Genomic DNA, 23,551 nt, shown 5'->3' with positions numbered 1-23,551 from the left:
TTTTCATCTCGCTCGTTAAAAACATTTTTGTAAGCTAATTTTAAACAGATGGTAAATAAAAGTCTATGCCAAAACGGAGGGAAAAGATCTTTTGGAAGAATCTTTACTAATCAGTGATTAGTAATTAAACTCGATTTAAAGTTCACACTAACCCAGGAAAATCTTAAACAGGCTTGGAACAACGGAGCCCTGAACTACAAAAAACACAACGATGCTACAAAAAAGAGAGCTGCTTTACTGAATGAGTTCCGTAAAGTCGTGATGGTTCAGGACTAAAGAAACCACAAAGCTGCGATCAGTAATAACTCATAGAGCGAGGGAACAGTCGGCGTGTAGGTTCCACTCAGTGCTACGAGGCTTGCCGCCTCTGGTCACGTGTTTCTCACTTGATTTCTGCTTGCACGAGGCGTAATCCATCACGTGAGACACATACTGTTACTCCACCACACCATGGAACAAATAGGCTCCAGGACCGGTCGCTAATACCCCTGTGGAAGAAATCGAGAACATTTTAATCATTAGTCTATGAAAAACGAACTTGATATTACGCCAAGAAAAATAGGGGCCTTTACATTTGAGTATGGTGAGGTACGACTTTCAAGTTTCAGACAGGTTTCGCCACCAGAGATCTCACTCTTTCTTGTTGTTTACCAGTTTATAAGGAAAGTCTAGAAACAAGATTGTTGTGAAAAGTCGTACTCGTTGTCAAATCTACAGGTCCATAAATCTAACGGAGTCCACATGCCATGAATTATAGGCAACACTTGAACTCTGATAACCATCAGTTCAATCTTTGATGAAAGTGTTCACGTGAGGAGTCATGCGCGACTTACTTATAAAAGCGATATTGAGATACAAAGACGACACGCACGCGTAAGGTATGGTGGGTTTTGTGTAAGTTCCACTCCACTTTGCAAAAGAAAAACAAGAACAGTAAAGTAAGAACAAGCAAACAGTGCTAAAGTTCATGTTGACCGATGGCAAAAACGAGGGCATATTACCTTCTGAGTCCTCACCGACTTTCTATAACTGAATTAGCGGCGGGGGCTCGTACGTTTCAATGATTAACCAAACATTTGTGGGAGTAACAGCGCGTTGTTAACCGTTTACGACTCAATACTGATCAGCTTCTAATTTCTCATTACAATATGAGTACTTGATCAAACACACAGCTCATGAGACTCAAGAAATGAACACTTATAATTAAATGTCTTGATGTTTAAACAAATTCTCCCAACCAGTAGTGTGACAAATGTATGAGGAAAAGTGAGGAGAAAATGCATGTCGTTATTGGTGTTAAAGGATCAAAATAATTAAGGGTGCTTTCGATTGACCCTATTCCGGATAAGGAATACGTACAATGATGACAAGAAATCCCTCATTAGAGATTTTGGGAGTTACTGGAGTACAAAATGTCTCTTAAGGACGTTCGCGCTAATTGTTTATGCGCATCTTTAGTGCGCAAGTAACGCACACGGCACGCAATGTCACGCGCAATTCATGGTTGACGATACACGGAGGTAAACACTCATGTCGGCCGATGTGACAGCATTAAAAAGGGGAAAAGGGGGAAATTCATTTCCGTTGCACAGTTTTAAAAACGAAAACTCGACGTGAAACGATTAGAAGGGTTAAGGTTGCAACAAAAAGTCCAAGAAAAGGCGCTGATACGGCCCTGAGGGTATTTCCCGCCAAGAGATTTATATATTTACTTGACTCTCGATATAACAAAATAATTGAAATGCAATACTTTATGTAGTCTATTCGTCAAACGAAGTCACCTTTAAGCTTTTTTAAGTTTTGATAGTAAACGAGAAAGTCTTACCTTACAAGAGAGCAATTTTATTGATCACCAATCCCGTGTACAATCAATCTCCACATACCCATTCTAGGTAAATAAATAAGCTTACTTCCCACATTTTCGCTCGCTAACGGCTATAGATGCATTTTCTTGGCATTGGCTAAACAGCTGTATAAGTTTTGAACGTAGAATAACAATAAACAACTTAAACGATCAGAGTTTTGGCAGCACCTCAAACGAGAACATTGCCTCGAGCAATCATTGTGAGCTGTGCATGATGGGATAGATATCCCTGTTTAGGTTCCAGTTCTTCTCTGACCTGTCACGCAAAAACGTGACTTGGAATCTGTCACCACAGCGGCTAGCTTGTCTTCATTATAACTCTCTTAGATGTCTGGTGACCCCCACTTTTTTTTCAATTGATCACTTTCTTTATCGATTGTCTACTTTTTAGAGGAAAATGAAAAAAATCTATGGGGCAGAAGTTTGATTATTTTCTATTTTTCTGTCCACGCGCCATTGAATTACACTCTTTATTGTCTGTGTGACGATCGCGAATGTCCCCTTTAAGGGCTACATTTAATTACAAGGATGACACCAGTTGGACTAATTTACGAAACATATACCCTTAGATAAAATTTGACTAAAATTGATTGTCTCCAGTTACTCATCTATGAATATTTTAAACTTAAAACTGTGGAGATCATTTTGAGTTACGAAGGCCCAACTTTTCAAAATCAGGGTATTTTTCCAGCGCTGTATCTCTGAAACGAAGTCGGTGACCCGCAATTTTTTTTTGCATTTTTCGGACATCGATAACTTATTAGCTGACCATACCTGAAGTATGAAAAAAATCTGTGGGGCAGAACTTTTTCGCGCGAACGTCCTTAAATTATCGTGTATCAGCAAAAGTTTGCAGAAATGTCTTCCAAAATTTGCTTAAAAAGTGAGATCTAGCAGCTATTCCGCTTATTCTTATTCCAGAATACAGTCAATCGAACGCACTAAGTAGTCAACACTCTTACCAACATCCTCAGATCCATGACTTTCATAATCAAGTAAAACAGTGGCCTACTGTAAATAATCCTTGTCAGCGGTATCCACATTGCGCAGGTCCGGTCTAGACCCGTTCAGCCCGCCTGGTCCGTCCATATAGCCTAGAGTAGTGAATGTCCTGTTCTGGGTGTCCACGGCCAACTCAATGTCTACCTCCCTTACCAAACCAAACACAGGGCTCCCACGCTTGTGGTATTCACCGATTGTGAAGACATGAGAGTGGTCAGCGGTCACTGTTATCAGCGTTTCGTCTAAGGAACGAACAAATACAAATGAAGATTTGGTATCTCTAAAATGGTTGACTAAGTAGTTTTTAAATTTAGAAATAAAAAAGAACACATGTTTAGGGAAAATCTTGCAAAAAATTAAACCTGTGAAGGGTAGTACGCTAAAATGATCGGATAGTACAAAATTCTGTAGAATCTCTATTTTCGTTGGACCTGAACAGTATCACTCAGCTCTATAATTCCGTTTCAGGGCTAGGGTTCATTGTTTCTGTCGTTTGTTCATTGTTTCGCATTGTTTTTTTTTTTTCAGGCAATACTGTGCCTGAGCTGTTTTAAGATCTTCTAAGAGCTGCGTACGGTTTTAACTGCAGAGGATCAAAGGGAATGTTTGAAAGTGGCCAAAGATGTTGCCTTTGAGACGAAAGAAACCAGATGTTTGGAGCCATCCACATTAATCAGTTTAGATCGATCTAAATCAGATTTAGCCTCCCACGCAGTCCTTTTTAGGGGAGTCGTGTTATCTCCTCCCCTAAAAACGACTGCGTGGAAGGCTGCCACAATGAGATTGATCCCAGATCGATCCAAGACAACCTCCCGATATGCTCTGGTTTATATCGATCTTGAAGTGTCCACACTTAGGTCAAATTGTACCCAAATCGATCTCGTATATATATCTGTGTAACTGATAGGTCTAAACAGCCCCAGGTTTGACCGAAAACCATCAAAATGAAATCTAATGGGTCAAAATATTTACCTTTCCTTACCATTTCCAGCGCTCTGGCAACCGCTTTATTCATAGCAACTGCATCAGTTAGAGCTTTGACAGCCTTGCCATCATGGTGTCCATGATCAATACGCCCCGCTGGAAATAAGAGGAAAAAGACAGAGATAGTGAAGGTGAGAGGGGTAGACTGGGGGCAGTGGGAAGGGGGGCATGAATTTGTTTTGAAATTTTGTCGGTATGTTGTCTCCTTTGTACATGACGATTCAACATTATGTTTTTCATTTCTTAATTTTACCCCCATTTGTTTGGACTATTTCGTTTCTCGAATTCGTCATGGGTTCGATCCTGTTCACGAGCCCTTAACCCTGACCTCCTGACACCATACGACTACCAAACAATTCAGTGTTACTTGGTAAGGCTCACGAGAGCCTTCCGCGGGAAGTCGTCAATAAGACGTCAATAATTTTTCACAAGTAAAAGAAACTCGTACCATGGTAAGACTTTAGCGCAAAATACTGAAGAAACAAACCTTCAACTAACAGAAAGTAACCCTTGGGATTCTTCTGCAGTATTTTGATGGCTTTTTTAGTTATCTCTTCAATCGACGGCTCATCAGCCTTGTCTGTAGCGCGTTCCACTTCGTACTGCATGTGAGAGTACTCAAAGAGTCCTGCAGAAGAAAGAAAGGCCTGGTTTGGTGCATCAATTTACACAGTGTACTCAGAGGCTGACAACAATCATCAACAATAAAAAAAAGATGCAGTTAACGACACATCACAAGCGCGCAGCATAAGAAGAAAATGAGTCCCTGACGGGAATTGAACCAGTGACGTTTCGCATGTTGATCAAATATTCTATCCGCTGAGCCACTAGGCAACTCGAAGAGAGCTACGTCATTTGGTTGATTATATGTGACATGTATCCTGCATATTGTTAGGATCAGCCATGTTGAAAGCATCCTGTGCGGTGACAAAGTGGTAAAGAGGTTTCTTTCTTTATTAATGCCAACAGTTGTTCTTGCAGCTTTCTTAATATTTCCTTACCCTTTATTGTAATCAATCTTCTATTAATACCAAAAATGCTCTCCTGTGGCTTCTAAAAATTCATTGCTGTTGGCTTATTTAACTTAAGTTCCAGTTTGTAAAGCATGAAATCACCTAAAACTACCAAACCAAGGCGGGACGTTTCTCGACATACCTATCACGTGATCGACCTTCTCCACGTCAATCTTGTCAAACTGAGTTTTTTTCCACACGTATTCTGAGTTAGAATGTTTGTCAAGCCATTCCTGAATCAAGTTCCTTCCATCCAGTCTCTGTCCTTTCTTATCCGGGTACTCAGGGTCCGTTTGATTTTTGTGCATGAGTTCTCTGCGACCCCCCGCGAACACGACCTCCATGCCATTACCGTACGAGAAATCAACTAGCTGCGAAGCTGTTAATTACAAGAAGAACAAATATCAAATAAGCCTGTTAGTCTACTTTTCCTTCCAGAAATGAAATTCTGGTTTACGTTTAATGCTGTATCACTGTTAAAAAAAGCTGTTTCCTGGGGCTTCCTGTATAGTAATAGAAATGCCTAAATTTATGTCTATGTACTTTGTGCAGGCATTTCAGACAGCAAAGGGTCGATATGAAGTGAATTTTATAACAAGGAACAGCCTGCAAACAGTTTGACGATTTTTTATCTTGAAAAAGTCGGGCGAATTAATATGTGATAGTAATACAAATGTGCTTTTTGACTGTGCAAAGTAATGACGGTTTAAACAGTTGACATATTCCGCCAATGCACGTGACAAATCGCCATCCGGCCACCACAAGAAACGAAGAAATGAACGATCATATTCAGGAACTGTAACTTGGTGGAACATGGCCTCGATGTCCACCATTTCTGCAACGCGTTCTTGACAAAATCTTGTAAGGACACCCAAGAGAGAATTTGTGAGATCTGGTCCTTTCAACAGCAGATCATTGAGGGACTTTCCCCTGTAATTCGCCGAGCAGTCGAAGACGACACTGATTTTCCCAGGCTTATGCGGATGATAGACTCCATGGTGAGGGATGAACCATGTCTTGCCTTCGCAGGCTGACTCCTTCTGGTGCACAGGAACCCTTTTGGCGTAACCTTTTGCGACAATGTACCGAACGAAGACTTTGTAGTCGTCGAGCAACTTCGGGTTCTTTACCAACGTCCTCTTCAGCCACATAGAACGCTGTTCTGCTTGAACACGATTGTTTGGAACTGGATGCTGACGGTTTCTGAAAGGTAAGGCGATTTCGTAATGGCCGTCCTTCAGCTCTGCGGATTCCTCTACGCTTTCCATGAAACGGCGCTCATCTTGGGAAAGTTCAGTCTAGCTATCAGCAATCGACTCGCCGAAGTCGCGGTTGTAAAAGTGTTGTACCATCTGGTGCAGCTCAATGTCGGCCTTAATAAAGAAATTCGATGAACGAGAACCACGAAGACAACGGGTCAACGGGCCATTAACCGCCCATCCGACACTCGTTTGCGAGGAGTGAGGGCCGCCATCTTGACTAAGCTTTACTTTCAAAGGATCTAGAACCTAAGGGACGTCACTTGCTATGAGCACACCAATCTCTGCATCGACTTTGGGCCGGTGCACTCCACTTAGGTGTAGCCATTTGTCAACGTCATCCTGAGTGGATATATCCTCCCTCGTCTTGTGTAAAGTGTTGGGAGTTCAAAGAAAGCGTTCTCGTCCAGATCGGAGATGGTAAGATCCGTATCAACAAAACTGTCTACAAGACTGTCCTTCTTTTCCAATGTTGTTAAAGAAATTGTAGTTTTTGGACCACTCACTCCTAGCTGCCTCATCAAGGTCTTGGTGCAAAACGTGGAGGAACTACCGCTGTCCAGAAAGGCGTAGGTGACTGTCGGCGTTTTACTCCCTTTGATCCAGACTTTCACCGGAACCACAGCCATGCCTGTCCTTAAGAGGCATCCATTATTGGCAGTCTTGATTTTTCCATCTGGGTTTACCAAAGCGTTCTGAACGCGCGTGACTCCCTCGCGGGACGACGGACTGGCGGGTAGATTTTCAGCTTGTTGCTTTCGAGCTGCAGAGTTTGTGTAGGACTGCAGGGTGTTTCTTAGCACAGTTAGGAAACGTACACGATTTTCTCCTAGGGCAATTCCTTGCGGCGTGATCACTGCACAGACAACCAAAGTAGAGGGCTTTGGACTTCAGGAACTCTATTCGGTCCATGTACGGACGATTTCTAAGAGAGATGCAGTTCTCTAGGGTGTGACCAGCGTTACAATATAGACACGATACTTCCCCTACTGAAGGGGGTGTACCACGAGTGGTTGCAAAACCGGTAGGTGCATTCTGGCTACTTCCCACTTGTGCAGCAGAACTAAGTTCTCCGGCTCTTTTCGTAAGAGATCCTTTCTGCAAACGACCGTCTCGCCTATCCATCTTGGGCTTCGTGTCTTCAACAATACTTCCAAACACGGGATTAGTGGCTACTCTGGCTTCATGATCCACGAACTCGGCGAAATCGCGGAACCGTATAGCTCTTGTTTCAGATTTTATGATATCATCGACCAAGCGGCGCCATCTTACTCTCAAATTGAAAGGCAGCTTCAGGTTTCCTTATAGCCTGCGTAGCTGGCGGTATTGTAGGCGCGCGCGAAGTAAAGTTTTGGCGGCGGAGCCGCTCAGTGGGGGCAAACGAGCGGCGAAGCCGCGAGGAGAATGGGGAGGGGGACTTTGAAATACCGCCTGCACGAAAACCATGGGGTTTTTGAACAGTCCGCACACCAGTGTGTGGAAAAAACGGATTGGTCGAGAGAAGTATACACGTCAATCAAATGTTAGATGATCCCTCATATATTTCCCAAGGGACACTTTGCTTTGCTTTGCTTTATGTTTAGAATGATCGACTTCGTTTCGTCGTCGAAAGACCAGTGCGAATCAATAGGGCCATTCGGATTTACAATCAATACTTTAAGCTGAGTGGTCTGTCTACCACACAAGTTTTCTACATTCATCTCTGTAGAGAAGTGTGAAACGCGAGGCCTAGGTCTGATTGTTTCCTGGTTGACATCCAAAGGCATGTTTTCGTTGTTCGTTGCATTTGAAAGACTCTTTCTCTTAGGAGTGGAAAACCTAGGAAGTGATAACTCGCTAAAATAGGCTCAAATCAGCACAAAATGGCAAAAAGACAATCGGCAATGCACCTCAGTAGAAGCAAGGTATGTCATTATTATCAAGAACTTTCCAGTATTTGTACCTCCTGAATCCGATCGTAAATATTTCCATACAAACTCTTATATTTGCGCCGTGACCGCTATTACGCAAGATGATCATCGTTCACAGCTTAAGCTTGGGCCGCCTGTGGTACTAGCTTCATAGCTCAACATTTATGTCTTAATTCATTTCCAGTCCCTTTTCTTGTAATCTTTCATGCCCAGTTTCCTCGTAGTTTAGTTTCCGCAGGCCCAAAAAGTGGGCGTAAAATGAAAATCGATTTCGTTTTACGCCCACCAGAAAAATGGCTTCTGAGCTTTGAACTGTACTCAAGGAATGGTGACACTACAAAAGTGCGAGACATATTTTTTAAAGGTAGTAGAGGTTGGTTTAGCCGCAGAAAGGGGCTCAATACACTACAGACTATAATAATGTTCGGAGGCGATTTGAGAAGTATTCTTCACAAGGTTATCCGCACTTTAATTGGTCTCAGCTAATTAAAGTAATATTTCGCTAATGATGTCTGGTGTCTTAGTGAAAAACAGGTAAAAACAACGTCTTGAGAAGCCGTGGAAACACGCGAAAGCGATTGCAAATTTTCCGGACGTAATGTTGTGTTACTCTACTTGACTTGCTAGTTACCAGTCTGTCACGGTAACTGTCCGCCATCTTGAAGTGGGCGTAAAAAAAATTGCCCTCCCGTTCCGGGGTGCCAGGCATTTGATGGCCTCGTGGAGTTGAAAGTCCGTACGCGGTCCGTACGTATCTTTTTAATTATGTTCGTTACCCGAAGTTGGGTTGAGTTCACCACGACAGGCTGGCGAGATCTCAGTCGGCCTTATTCGTAGCTCCTTGTTTTTCAATTAAAAATGGCGGGCGCGTCCCTTATGGGTGAATTTTCATGGTAGCATGTTGTAGTTCTTGGAACGAAATCACAGGTTTTCAATACTGTAAATCTCGGCTGCTTAAAAAGAGGGAATCGGTAAGTTCATAGCAGAGGAATGCCAGTTCGAGATTGTGTCAAGGCGAAACATGTGCGGTGGGAAACAAGATGTGCAAATCATCGCATGAGCTGTAGACGTTCTCGGAACCTGGAAATCCACCTTAAAAAATACTACAGGTTTGAGTATGAATTTCACCGTGCTTTGTGTAAAATTGGTCGATTTGTCATTTTTCAAATAGCTTTGGCGAAATTTTCGAAAAACGAGAAATTGTGCTTTTTAGTGACTCTCAGTTCGTCACTCGAGGCGAAAATTAAACGAATCTGAACAAAATTTTTCTATCAAGAAAGCTTTTATTGTCTGTTTATCTGTGTGTCTTGATTCATGAAATTTCTTCACCATGCAATCTTATGTAAACCACGGGCGAGCCAAACAATATCTATTACTGTCCCCTGTGTTTTAAAGTGTAAACAAACCGAAAGCCCCCAGCGCATACCAAATTCGCCCGTATGACAACACGATCAAATTACGTTGCACAATTTTGGTGTTTTGGCACTGACTACATAAGGAGCAGAGGAGTTATGCTAGAAATGTCAATTAAAAAACGTCTTACCTCTTAAAATTGCATTCTGGTATTTCTTTGCGTAGTTAAAACCTCATTTGCGAACCAAATAATAATGAAGACGTGAAAGCTGCAAAGAACCGCCAACGATAATGCTGCTAGTTGACGTAGGATCTACAAGAGACCTAATCAGCCAAAAATAAACTGTAACACAAACTGCAAGGCTGATACTACGTCAGAGAGTTGACTTTGCGAGACAACACCGTGCTGACGAGTTCCAATAAGAATGAAACAGCTGTCCACGGTTGCAGCCCTGTTTTGTCGGTTTCTGTCGCGTTGTTGTCTCGCAAAGTCAACTCTTTCACGTAGTATCAGCCTTGCAGTTTGTGTTACAAATAATAACATATGCATTCATTTGCGATCGAATGCGATCGATCGTTTCGAACCGCCCAGAAGTGTCGACCGCTGTTTATTGGGCCAAGTGACTGTGGGCGGCAAAGATGTCACAGCAGTAAGAAAAGAATAAATAAAAGCTCAGAATCCATATTGCCCGCCATCTCAAGTCTTCGCTGTACGGTCGAGGCATTGTGGTTCGGTTCCCATATTTGTTCTCAAATTTTACAGTTCGATTTCTGCATGCAATGCGTACGCGTGTGTCGAGTTTTATAATATTCGCTTTACTTCGGAAGGGAGTTAATTGTTTTAAAAGTTTAGGATTTTTCAGGTTCCTGGTTTTGTTAAAATAAAGAAATCAATCATCAAAACGAAGCAGTTTATTGTTAGTCCATGTCATGAGTCCTGGGGGTGGGGAATTATCTCTTTCTGTGTGCCCGGGGGTGGGGAATAGGACGTCAAGTACACAAATGCCTGAGGGCGTGCCCGGGGGGGGGGGGGATGGTAATAAGTAGAATTGACAACCTTGCTTCTACTCTGCAATATTCTACAAAAATAAAGCAGTAGCCACATGCGGTCATAGACTGCCTTTTATTTTATTTCCTTCCTACAGAAGTACAGTCGAACCTGTATATAACGGCCCTGCATTAAGCGGCCACCCTCTTTTAAGCGGCCAATTTTCAAAGTCCCGATTTTTCGCTCATACAAACACTGTATTTGTTACCTGTATTAGGCGGCCACCCCTTAGCAGTCCTATGTTTGTCTTTCTTTGTTATTTTTACCTGTATTAAGCGGCCACTCTTGAATGGAACTTAAGACATATGTTATTTTATGCGGTATTTTATTGTGTTTAAAATGATAACGAAACAACATGTACAAAGCTACTGTAAGCTGATACTCGGCCGTTTAGTAACGTTAACGCTTTTCAGATGTCCGCAATGTGCTGAGGTATAGTACCATATCACGAACGCTAAAACAAGTTTGTTTTGAATATGCTTCACTCTTTAGCTAGAAATTCATCTTTAATTAGCTTGTTCTTCAGCCATGTGATGGAGAATGAATCGCCTTCAAAGATCACTCTCACATGCTATAGAACATGCCGAAAAACTACGGGCGTTTGCGCAGTACCATGGATAACAGGAATTGTCGCTGGCAGTGTCGACAGTTAAACGACTTGCTCTACAAACAAAAGTTTTAAATGCCGAAGCGCCAAACGCACGGGTCCGACTTTATTAAGTCGTCGTAATTCTTACTCTATTCCTATTTTATTTTCTATTGTACTACTTTTAATTAGCAACATTTCCGTTATAACTCCACTTCGAACGTAACAACTATGAAATGACGGAGTGAGTTATTTTATTGTGAACTGTAAGTCATAGAAATACAGTACTGTATACCGTAGAAGAGTAGAGGACAATTTATTGCATAGTACTTTTACACAATGCTACGTATATTGTACCGTTAACTTACAAGCTGGCACTGAAGTTTGTTTAAAGTATTGATCGCTTGAAAGAGTGTTGATTATCCTACTGTTTTCTTTGCATGAAATGTTTTTGTATGATACGCCATTAAAATTGACATTAGACCACGCCCAGTGAGTATTTTTAGTGATCCTGTATTAAGCGCCAATTCCTCAAGTCCCGAGGGTGTCCGTTATATACAGGTTCGACTGTAGCTACATGTAGTCCTCGACTACTTATTTTTTATTCTAGAGGATGCATTATCCGTCTGGAGAACGTGGGCAAACATTTGTTGTATTAAAAATGCGTCTGTATACTATAGAGACGGGCACAAGACTTATCATGGAAGTTCGACCAAAACACACGAGGTAAAGTGGAAAATCTAGTGATACATAAATGCAGAAAATAACTTCAAGTGTCATCTGAATGGACGATGATCAAAGAGATGGAAGAAAACCATCACATAATGGACGAAACGAACGTAAAACTTGCGTAGAAAGATGAAAGAGGTTTTGATCAGATATTTCCATCTGAAAAAAACAATTATTGATTGTCTGTATTTTTCACAAGATTGATTGGCGTGAAAATTTTCCCGGCAGATACAGTGGAACCCGGCAGTACAATTTCGACAACTATTAGCTAGTTTTCATAGACTTACGCTGATAATCCCACAACTTAATTGCCCGGCAGAAAGTGACTTACAAAGTGAAACAGAACATTATCCACTCTTTAAACAATAAGCCTCAGATCTGCTCGGGCATAAAAGAGCTAACACAAGACTGCTGTGCTTTTGGGTCTACCATCTTGGATGCAAATGCATGCACAGGATACAAAACAACAGCAAACGAAAACGCAACTTGAATATTTTAATTTCATTCATTCTTTGTTTTACAATTGAAGACGCTAACGTGCTTTAAGACTGTTCACTTCGATCAAAACTGCGGCGGGAATTTCCATGAAAATATGTGAAGAAATTATCAATTCTTTTAAGGTAACGATAATGTTATGGCATTCAAACTACTCATCCCAACCAAGAGACAGACATTCTTGCACAACGATATGGTGCGAACTTCTTGCCTGATTGTTTGAAAACTGGTTACTGAGGAAAGTATTGATGCACGCACTTGTGGCAACATTAAACCTATGATCGCGTTTTTTATTGTTTGTCTTGTGACTTGTGACAATATGGGACTGTTTTAAACGTACCTTGTGATAACTGAAAGGTAAAGCTTTTAGTGTTATATTACCAGGGTTGCCCGCCTAGACCGGTTTGTGAGTGATGCAACGTTTTGAGAGCTGAATACTCGTTTAAAGCAGGCCAGAAAATTCAAACTCGAACTTTCGTTGGTAAAACGATGATGGAAGTTTCTAAAATAGCATGTTCGTTGCATGATCGAATTTTTTGTTGTTTATCATTCGATGGCAAAGGACTCTGTGATCGTGTACCTTGTGATCACGAACAAACATTGATCATGAGCTGTGATAATGTTATGCCAGTGAATGTGAAATCACGGAGTCGTGCGTGTTTAATACCTGATGAATATTCGTCCTCTTAAAATTTGATAATGAAATGAAATTGTGCAGTGTAATGTTAGGATTGCGGTGACGGGTGAAACCCCTTAAAAATCCTGCCTAATTTAAATAAAAGTAAATACATCAACTAGTGTTGTCGACTTGATACAAGATTTTATCTAAGTCCGTTTTGTTAGAGCCGAGAGTCCAGTTAGAAGTGGACTTGTGGCAAGTCAAACGTGATACCAATACTAAAAAAGAAACTTCAACAAAATGAAGCAATGCTAAAAGCATATAGTTGTTGATCCCCAAATTACATCTCAATAGGAGACATCCAAAAAATTTTCAGTATCTTCGCCAGCTTATCTAGGGTGCCGGTGAAGTAGCCTGTCCCCAAACGTCTAGATACTATGGAGCGACGTGAAAAATATTGCGCTCGCGAAAAACGAGAAGAGACTCCCGCCTAATTATCAAGAAACTTAAGCAGCGACGACGATAACGCCAAAGAAAACGTCGCTTGAAAATATAACTTTACTTCATTCGTACTACTTGGCTATGATTTCAACTCGTTCAACTTTAACAGAAACATCGAACTACCCAGGGTGTTTGCAGATTTCTTTGAGCGATTGTTGTTGCTCTATTAAAATGCCAGTCTTTCATGAGGATTTGTTTTAAGTTTGGCACTGCTGGGTGGTATTGTGTAACGAAAGGCAAGATTCAGTTGTTCTTCTTCGGCTTTTTAGTGTAGGAGTGCCAGTTTCCCGTTATAAAACTGCACTTCTGAAAGGGTCCTTTGAGCAAGGTTCTCGAAATAACCTCTTTCTCGTAGGCCTGATTTAATATTCAAATATATTTTTTTAGAAGAGTTTGTTCTGATTGTATGAGCCTCGCTTTTGATGAAGCCTTTTTTGAGCCTTAGTGGGTGGCATGAAGAGAAGTGTGTATATTGAAATGTTTCAGTAGGTATGAAGTGCGTACGCACATCAAGAACTGAATTGCTTCTGAATCTTTTGCCTTTACAAATGTTTGTATCCAGAAATGTCGTTTCTGTTTCTGAAATTTCAGCCATAAATTTTGTGTGGGGCGGTGTTTGTTTGCTTGCTCAATGAACTTCATTATCTCCTCTCTGTTTTAAGTCCATGGGGGAAAATATGTCGCCTATATATCGTTTCCAAACAAGCGGTTTTAATGCGCTTTGGTTTAAAATCTCCGTTTTAACCTTAGCCATGAAGATATTGCTCAAAAAATAGGAAAAAAGTAGCTAAGTGTGTGATTTATAGTATCCTCCCCGTGCATAAGCTGGGCATTTTTCACCATATCATCGACCATTTCGAGTGCCAGGCATTTGATAGCCTCGTGAATTTCACCTCACAACAACGTCGAACGTTTCAATGGCCTTTTTCATTCTAGAGGACACATTGTCCGTCTGGACGAACGTGGGCAAACGTTTGTTGTTCGTGTGGTATTAAAAATGTGTCTATAGTATAAAGACGGGCACAAGACGCGTTATGGAAGTTCGACCAAAACAATGAGGTACAGTGGAAAATCTAGTGATACATAAATGCGGAAAATAACTTTAAGTGTCATCTCAATGAACGATGATCAAAGAGATGGATGAAAACCGTCACATAATGAACGAAACGAACGTAAAAATTGCGTAGAAAGATGAAAGAGGTTTTGATCGGATATTTTCAACTAAACAAAACATTTGTTGATTGTCTTTATTTTTACAAGATTGATTTGCGTGAAAATTTTTCCTGCAGATACAGTGGAAGCCGGCAGTACAATTTCGACAACTAGTTCTAGTTTTCATAAGCTTACGCTTAAATTCCCAGACGTAATTTCCCGGCGGATAGTGACTTACAAAGTGGAACAGAACATTATCCACTCTTTAAACAATAAGCCTCAGATCCGCTCGGGCATTAAAGAGCTAGCACAAGTCTACTGTGCTTTTGGGTCTACCATCTTGGATGCAAATGCACAGGATACAAAACAACAGCAAACAAAAACGTAACTTGAATATTTAATTATTCATTCTTTGTTTTACAATTGAAGAAGCTAAGGTGCTTTAAGACTGTTCACTTCGATCAAAACTGCGGCGGGAATTTCCATGAAAATTTGTGAAGAAATTATCAATTCTTTTAAGATAACGATAATGTTATGGCATTCAAACTACTCTTTCGAACCAATAGCAGTCCTATCTTCACCCCACTGTCCCGAGTAGCTGGATAGACACCCTGGCGTGTTCGGCATTTTTATCTTCTCCAGCATTAAAAATGCTGCAGGCAAACCCTCGGAGACTTTAGACACCCTTGATAACGGACCTGTGAAAACGAAAATAATGAACTAAGACAATGAGTGTGCTAATTTTAGTTCGACTTTAACACGTCATTTTTGTTTTTAAAGGCAATCAAGAAACTCATTCCACAAATGTTATTCACCTTTAATGGTGATACTCTTGAGACTTTTATTTACGTTACAAAAATCAGTTGCGTATGCAAGGACAAGTTCTACGACGATTGAGAGCTTAGGACCTCTCAAGTAAAGGCTAATAAGAATGATATTACTATTGCCTGGCTGGGGGAGTGTATACGTAATTTATGATCATCCGGGTGAGTGAAGTTCTGAGAAGGACTGTTTGAGGTGGCATTGACTGATCTTTTGACAACCCGAGAGGAAAACAACTTCAGAGTGTGGAACGTCAGTAGATGGTATAAATCAGTTCTTTGGTTGTTTATTTAATTGGTCAGGGAAACCGAGATGTTATTGCTTGTTTGTCAGTAAGCCGTGATGTTATTGGCTTTGGAGACCGTAAAGAGATTGTCGCGTTTCGACCTGTTTTTGTCAGTCACAAGTCGGTTGGTCTATTGTTAGAAAATTTGTATATCAGTTTGTTTGTTTAGTTGATGTTGTCAATAAGTCGTTTCTAAGTTTCAGGTAGTTGTAGGCACCGGTTGAGTGACGCTTATTCTAAGTTAGTAAACCAGCTTTCAGCATTCCAGAGGAAGTCGTTGATAACAAACAAACCCCAGAGGATTCTGTGGTTCGTTTGTTAATTTCGATGTGTGGCTACTAGGAATTTTCTTTCCTGGCGTTTTCCTCAGCTTTTAAAAAAAACTATTTGCAGTTTACCTTTGGACTTAATTGTTGTTTTCGATTCCTCTTTCACCGTTTCGGGTGAGGGTTCGTCTTGAATCACAATCTGCGTAAACAACAACAAAGAGGAACAACTTATGAAAAAAAACAACTAAAATAAAAAGAAAATTGTCTAAGTAGTTTTCGATTTACAGCCTGTACCTTGTCTTCTGGAGCAGACATTCTTGCACAACGATATGGTGCGAACTTCTTGCGTGATTGCTTGAAAACTGGTTACTGAGGAAAGTATTGAAGCACGCACTTGTGACAACATTAAACCTATGATCGCGTTTTTTATTGTTTGTCTTGTGACTTGTGACAATATGGGACTGTTTTAAACGTGCCTTGTGATAACTGAAAGGTAAAGCTTTTAGTGTTATATTACCAGGGTTACCCGCCTAGACCGGTTTGTGAGTGATGCAACGGTTTGAAAGCTGAATACTCGTTGAAAGCAGGCCAGAAAATCCAAAACTCGAACTTTCGAGGGTAAAACGATTATGAAAGTTTCTAACTTGCTTGTTCAGTTAGTAAGTTCCATGATTGAATTTTGTGTTGTTTTATCATAGGATGGCATTGGACTCTGTGATCGATCTTGTGATCACGGACACTGAAACATTGATTTAAGGCCATCTAAGCTGCATGCCAGTGTCATGTTTTGCCAGTCAGTGTTAAATCACTGGAGTCGCGAATATTACCTGATGGAGATTCTTCTCCTTAAAATTTTATAATGAAATAAAATTGTGAAGTGTAATGTTAGGATTGCGGTGACGGGTAATACCCTTAAAGCGGTTACTAATAACACCTTGCCTTCAAAAGACTCCGATAAAGTTGCGTTTTGGTGGACGTCAATCATAGAAAAGCCGTTGAAATTATTTTGAATTATGCATGAGAGCATTTCAAGGCAACCGCTGACGGATGGTAAACGTTATGAAAGTTGATTTCCAAGCCAGGTTATGTAATAAAATGGGCATTGTTTTAACGAAGCCGTATTTTTTTTATGAAACATTTAAAATCGCTACACCTGATAATTAAATCAGCGTTGCGTGCAAGTGAGCAAATTATCCCGTGCAGTAAAAATTGAAAATTTTTAATTCAAAAATACCTTTTATTTGCGCTTGATCTGGCTCGAGAATCGATTTTAATAACGTTTACCTTCTCTTAGCGAGCGAAAATTCTTAGTTTCTTGCCGGGTTACTTTGGAACCTTGTCAGAATTCAAAATAATTTCAACGGCTTTTCTTTAATTGACGTCCACCAAAACGCTGTAAAAATCCTGCCTAATAAAAGTAAATACATCAAATCAGCACTGTCGACTTGATACAAGATTTCTCGAAGTCCGTTTTCTTGGAGTCAAGTTAGAAGTCGACTTGTCGACCTGCCGGTGCAGTAGGGTGCTTTAGCCTGTCCCAAGACGTTTAGACACTGTGCGCGCGTGAAAAACGAAAAGAGACTTCCCGCTTAATTATAAGGAAACTTAAGCAGCGACGACGATAGTGCCAAAGAAAACGTCGTTTGAAAATATAACTTTACTTCATTCGTACTACTTGGCCATAATTTTAACTCGTTCAACTACAACAGAAACGTCGAACTACCAAGGATTCGCCAGCAACCAAAGTGGTAGGAGTTGCGTCCAAGTTGAGTTAAATTTGGTATTGTTAGGTTGTTGTTTTGCAGAGGATGGCAAAGAAATTTATCAAAATTTAAAACGCACGTGCAAAGCAATTGTTTTAGCTCATTAAGCGTTTTGTTTTGTGGCGCTGTCGTCGCCGTCACTGTTGCGTAACGGTAAGTTCACTAACAATCTACTCAAAAAGGACAAGCTCTGAAATTCTTGCGTGTCGGGAGTTAAAAAGTGCTACTGGCATAAATGAACAACCTACTGAAAAATATCAACTAAAATAAAAAGAAAGTCGCCTAAGTAGTTTTCGATTTACAGCCTGTACCTCGCCTTTTTCAGCAGACATTCTTGCACGACGATATGGTGTGAACTTCTCGCCTGATTGTGTGAAAGCTGGATACTGAGAAAAATATCAATGCACGCACTTTCTAGGTTAAAACGCGTGTGGCAACATTAATCCTATGATCGAGTTTTGTGTTGTTAGTCTTGAGGCCTACTCTGCATGGGGTCTTAGCTCGCCTTAACACGCCTTTACTCGCCACTTCAGATTACGTTCAAACTTCCTTAACTCGCCTAAACTCGCACTATCTCGCACAAACTCGCTTAATCTCGCCACTAAGCAAAGTAGATACCAATTTAATTATCTCATCCTACTTTCAGTGTAATTTTTCAAAATTAATCCCCAAAGGGGATCGCCAAAGAATATGGATTTCAAAAGTGTCAAAGATACTGATTTGTAAGGAAAACAGGGTCTATTACTTATCTCCCCTATTCATGATGGTTTTGTTTACATTAGTTTCTTTATTCACTAATTTATTATTCTGCCAACTATTTATGTAGCTATAATAAATATTATAATATGATGATGATGATGATGATGATAGTTATTATTATTATTATTATTATTATTATTATTATTATTATTATTATTATTATTATTATTATTATCGTACAATGAGCCTCCTAATTGGATAGTTTGGTGTCTGAATGCTATGTAATTAATAAAGAACAGAACTCCATATCCGTACTTGAGCTTGTCCAATTAGGAAAAAAATTCAATTTCTAAATTTAAATAAGATTTGGCTTTATTTAATTTTGGAGCTCATCTGGAATTTTTCGTTTATTTTTTTCGTAATTGGAAAACATGAAGCCTTATTATATATGCAAGACATAACGAAATTGCAAGGTATCTTTTTCATGTATATTTTTTTAAAGCATATTATATGTTTTAACCCTTATCACCTTAACATTAGGTGGTTCATTTTCCCCTAACTCGCCTTAACTCGCACAAACTCGCAACTGATAGGCTAGGTCAATTTTTCCTTAACTCGTCTAAACTCGCATTAGCTCGCACAATCTCGCGGTGAGTAAAGGTCCCAGAGTAGGCCGGTTTCGAAAAGATAACATCAGCCTAAGGGAGGTGACGTCATTGGGTTATTCATCGGAGCAGCCACGATCCGAGGTCCGATTATACCGGAAATTGACCTGCATTCACTCTCTTTTAGTAGTAATAACGGACGACGTCGGTGAAATAAAGACTTCGAACGTTTGTTAGGTCTCGTTATGGTAGAATACAGAGTTCTTCCTACTTTCGTTTCTCGGCGTTTGAACATCTTAAGGATTTTACACTCGATTTGTGGAAGAAACGTGGAACTATGGTAACAGTCAAGATTTGCTCAAGTAACATCGACCTACGGGTGGTTAACATCTACCTAAGGGACTGAGGTACGTTTTGTAGCACCATGTTTGTATCGCATGTGTTATACTGGCACAATCGTACGCATAGAAAGCTTATTTGCAAGCATTAAAACTTACAATATTGCAGGAGCTTTCCTGATCGTTGACCTGAGCTTCATTTCATTTATTACCAATTCATAACATCCCCCTACAGGAGGTTAACATCTACCTAAGGGAGGTACAGTAGCTTACAGTGTACATTTTATAGCTTATGTATTATAATAATGAGGGATCCGCTGTAATTGGCTACGCTGTAGTGGTCTCCCTGCGTAATTATTATATCTTTGGTATTTCTTTTTTTCTATTGTTTGTTTCCATTCTGCTTGTATTTTAGTTAGGCGAGGCTAAATAAATAAAAAAAATAAATAAATAAATAATTCATACGCATAGAAGCTTATCCTCTAGCAAGGAAACTTGTGATCTTAAGAAGCTTGAAATATGTTAATAAAGAGTTCTCACTATTATTATTATTATTATTATTATTATTATTATTATTATTATTATTATTATTATTATTATTATTATTATTATTATTACTGTATGTACTTCAAAATATCCAATTTCCATGCATGCCAAATCATTACCTGATTAAACTTTGGCTTCTTCCCTCTGCTAAGGTGCTCTACAAACTGAAATATTCAGATAATATTAATATTTATTGATTGTATTCATTTTCAAAGACATGCATGACCATTTTCTTTATTTTCTAATACTTGACTGCAGATGCACCACTCAGCTTGCCATGCAAACAAACATCCCACAGTCATAAGCATTCTTTTGCTTGGGAATTTTCTGTATATTCCAGGTCAATTCTTCCTTATTATACATACTTGGTGCTATAAACATCATAACCTCCCTTAGGTAGATGTTAACCTCCTGTAGGTGGATGTTATGAGTTGGTAAAAATAAAATGAAATTCAAGTCAATGATATAGAAAAGCGTAATGGTCCTCTCAACAGCTAGTCCGTGTTTTCTTATTTTTTGTTTTCTTGTTTCTTGTCTCTTGCTGTTTTGCTTGTTCTCAGTAACAGTATTAATAAGTAGAGGAAGATGAACAAATGAATTGTACAAGACAGTTCGCGAGTTCCTAATGAATAGATTGTACCTTAGTTACTTTTTTGTCCCTTAATTATTTCTCCTTCTTAGTTATTTCTATTATCTCTCATATCCTCCTTTTTGGGCTTAGTGAACACTAATAATTTCCTTTTGTTTTTCGTCTTTGTTGACTTGAGTGAAACATAACTAGCCTGTCGCGAATAGCAACAGCTCCCCGCGGGTTAGTGCAATCCCTTTCGTTATTTCTCAGTAAAGTCTCTTTGTTTTTTTATTTTTTTGGTATACGTACATATACATTCAGTGATACAAGGGTCCATATGAAACCTTTTTTCTTTAGCAGTTTGGGCATAGTTCTTGTTGGGGTAGGGTGGGATGAACTTGATTTCTAGTGAAGTATAATTAGATTACTGAAATAACCGGCATCTTTGCACTTGGATGCATCATCTTTTACTTTGCTTGTTTTATCCGCGTCCCAGTTGCGGTCGGCCAAGTGCGCGTATGCGCTCGCGGGTGTCGCGTGTGGTGGTTACGATTCCTGTTGACATCTCAGCTTTCTCAGCGAGCGCAAGGATGGACACGACCTTACTTTGTTCCGTTAAGGAAGCGCAGTAACCCCTTTGAACAGATTGGTCGACAGCAAGGATATCTTGAGAATTATAAGACAAACAGGAAGAAAATTGATCATGGAAAGGCTTTTTCATCTCAGCAAATGTATTCTATGAAACAGCTGTGACGGGACATTTAATGAGGCTTACAGTCGCGAAGGAAAGTGAAATACTTTAAATTTCGAGGAATGTGTAAGGGATGACTTTACCAAGGTCGCTATCCTGCAAAGCTGATGGCTTTATTCAAACAAAGACAAACTTTTAGCTTGGGCGGCGGACAGCAAACACGGCGCTGGCGTCTCCTACTCCTTACGGCGCCAACGTCAAATCAGTTTGATATCGTGCGAAACAGGCCACTAGCTACGCTCCACCGTGGTCAAAGGTCTGCGCATGCATCAGACTAGAACCATTAGGTGAATCTAATCATCACCACGGTCTCAACGCCGTCAAAAGGAGAGCATGCGCAGTGGCTCCAATTCCAGTCGCTAAATTTCCCGAGGAAAATATCAACTGAGCAAATATTATGACAAAGCGGTTTCATGAACTGAAAAAGTTTCGAATGAGCGACAAAAAATCGCAAAGAAAAAGGAAAATTCCATTAAAGATAAGGTCTCGAAGTTTTTTTTTTTCTTTTTCCGGAGTCTGTGAGTTTATTTTACAATTTTAGCTACTAGAAAAAGTTCAAATTTTTCTTTAAAGCGAAAGTAGAAGTAAGTGCCGAAGTAAGTGGAGACTGGCCAGGGCTGTGTATCTTTGTTTACTGTTTCAATGTGTGACAGCTAGAAAAAACGATTCTCCAAATGGTTCTAATCTGACGCATGCCCAGACGTTTTAACCCGGTAAACAGTTTAGCAGGCTACCACTCGTCCCCATACCACTCGCTGGTTTTTAATCAACCGCTGACCAAAATAACGTTGGAACTGGGAACGAGGATACATGAAAAGCGCTTAGAAAAAACTAATATTGAGCTTGTAAACCGCGGGATAAGGGATATTTTTTAACAATTTTTGGGAGTCCTTACCTTCATTGGTTTTTATTCCGTTCAGGAATGCTGTCGCGGAGCTTGCAGAGTCTGTTCCCTGTAGGTCAACAGCGTAGGCTTTAGCCAAAGCTGACCACGGAAACACCTCCCAACTCAAAACGTTTTCCTCCCCCTTCTTTCCTTTCTGCTGTCCATCGAGAAACCGAGTGGCGGCGATGGTAGTGATACCCATTCCATCGCCCAGAAACAAAATGGCGCTCTTGGCGGTGTTGAGGTTTGGTTTAACCTTGAGGTTGTCCTCAACAAGCTTGACACCTTCTTTATACCACGAATTGTCGTCTTGATTGCGAAAGATGTCGCCTTTCACACCTAAGAGATGTCGGATAGAAAAAAATTCAGTACATGGGGACACTGAAGTCTTAGCACGGGAGCGCACGTCAAGAGCTCGCCAGCTGACCCCCATCTGTGCGTCACAATTTCGTCGCGCTACCAGGAGAGTTGACTTTGGCGTTAGCTTGCGTACTCTTCTTTCGTTGTGTTTGTCCTCTGTGCTTAATTTTTCAATAAATTATTTCGCCATGTTGAATGATTAAGTTTTAACTGTACCGGGTCGGTTAGTTCCGTTCTGCATTTGGTTGAGAGCTTTCGTTTGTTTCTTTTTCTATGGATACCGTGGCTGGTGGCAGCAAGCTCCTCTCGTCTTACCCAAACCTACAGGCATATCGTACTTAACGGCCATATTTCTAGGCTGGGGGCAATTCAAACTTTTAAAAGCAGTTTAGCATATTTCAATCCGGCTCTGAATATGGTTTTTCTGTTAACATTTTTTCAATTTAACTTATAATTAGGGTTAGATTTGAATAAGGATCTAGGACTTTACATACATATTATTTCAGCTAGAAGGCGGATGCAAGACAAATGAATAAAAATGCGACCTTGGAATTCATGAAGAAAAGTACTTCGGGAAGTCTTAATGAGTACGTTTAACTTATTTCTGTCCAGACCTATAAATATCCGCACTTGAAGAGTGATGACGGAAACACTTGCGCCGAAAATTTGCGTTATATGCGATCGCCACAATATTAGAAAGCGTAAAACACTTGAATGTGGCCTACACGACCTATTCTCATCGTCATTGTTCTTTTGATTGAAGATGGCGTCGGCTATGAATTAAGCGTTCGCGAACGGTTGCTTTTAGCGCATAGAGGGTTCTGGAGCTGTTACAACAAAAAGATGATAGCATGTCGAGAGGCGAAGAGAGCGATCTGTATCGTCAGCTGCAACATACAACACTGCACGAAAAAACGCCTTTGCGCACATCAAATGTGTGGTCAAAGACTGTCAAAGGCCGCCTTTGATTATCTTTGATTCGAATCACAGGTGACAAAGGCCGCATTTGATTCACGGTGAAATCAAATTTGTTTCTAATCAAAGATATCATATATTTGATCCACCTTTGATGCGCGTCATAGGCGGAGTCAAAGTTGTTTGATTTCCATTTGAGGCGCGTCAAAGGTAGGGTCAAAGTTG

At 40.3% G+C, this 23,551-nt stretch overlaps 1 long non-coding RNA gene and 1 pseudogene across 3 annotated transcripts; both read right to left on the bottom strand.

Moving 5' to 3' along the window:
• Positions 1-270: 270 nt before the first annotated feature.
• LOC146466483 (alkaline phosphatase-like) lies at positions 271-22,499 on the bottom strand (annotated as a pseudogene). The gene is made up of 7 exons (XR_014867943.1): positions 22,061-22,499; positions 20,852-21,080; positions 5,006-5,242; positions 4,338-4,478; positions 3,839-3,946; positions 2,827-3,108; positions 271-488 (listed from the first exon to the last, which is right to left on the bottom strand). The product of XR_014867943.1 is annotated as an alkaline phosphatase-like (transcript).
• On the bottom strand, positions 14,894-18,121 carry LOC146466484 (uncharacterized). Of its 2 annotated transcripts, none has more exons than XR_014867998.1 (3): positions 17,967-18,121; positions 16,022-16,091; positions 14,894-15,213 (listed from the first exon to the last, which is right to left on the bottom strand). It is a non-coding gene; the product is annotated as an uncharacterized LOC146466484 (long non-coding RNA). The 2 variants fall into 2 exon arrangements; XR_014867997.1 differs by lacking the exon at positions 17,967-18,121 and adding an exon at positions 16,187-16,481.
• Positions 22,500-23,551: the final 1,052 nt, after the last annotated feature.

This window comes from Pavona decussata, unplaced genomic scaffold (assembly GCF_977016875.1).
Source record: "Pavona decussata unplaced genomic scaffold, jaPavDecu1.1 SCAFFOLD_143, whole genome shotgun sequence".
Classification (NCBI taxonomy): Eukaryota; Metazoa; Cnidaria; class Anthozoa; order Scleractinia; family Agariciidae; genus Pavona; species Pavona decussata.
This window is presented reverse-complemented; position numbering and strand designations above follow the sequence as displayed.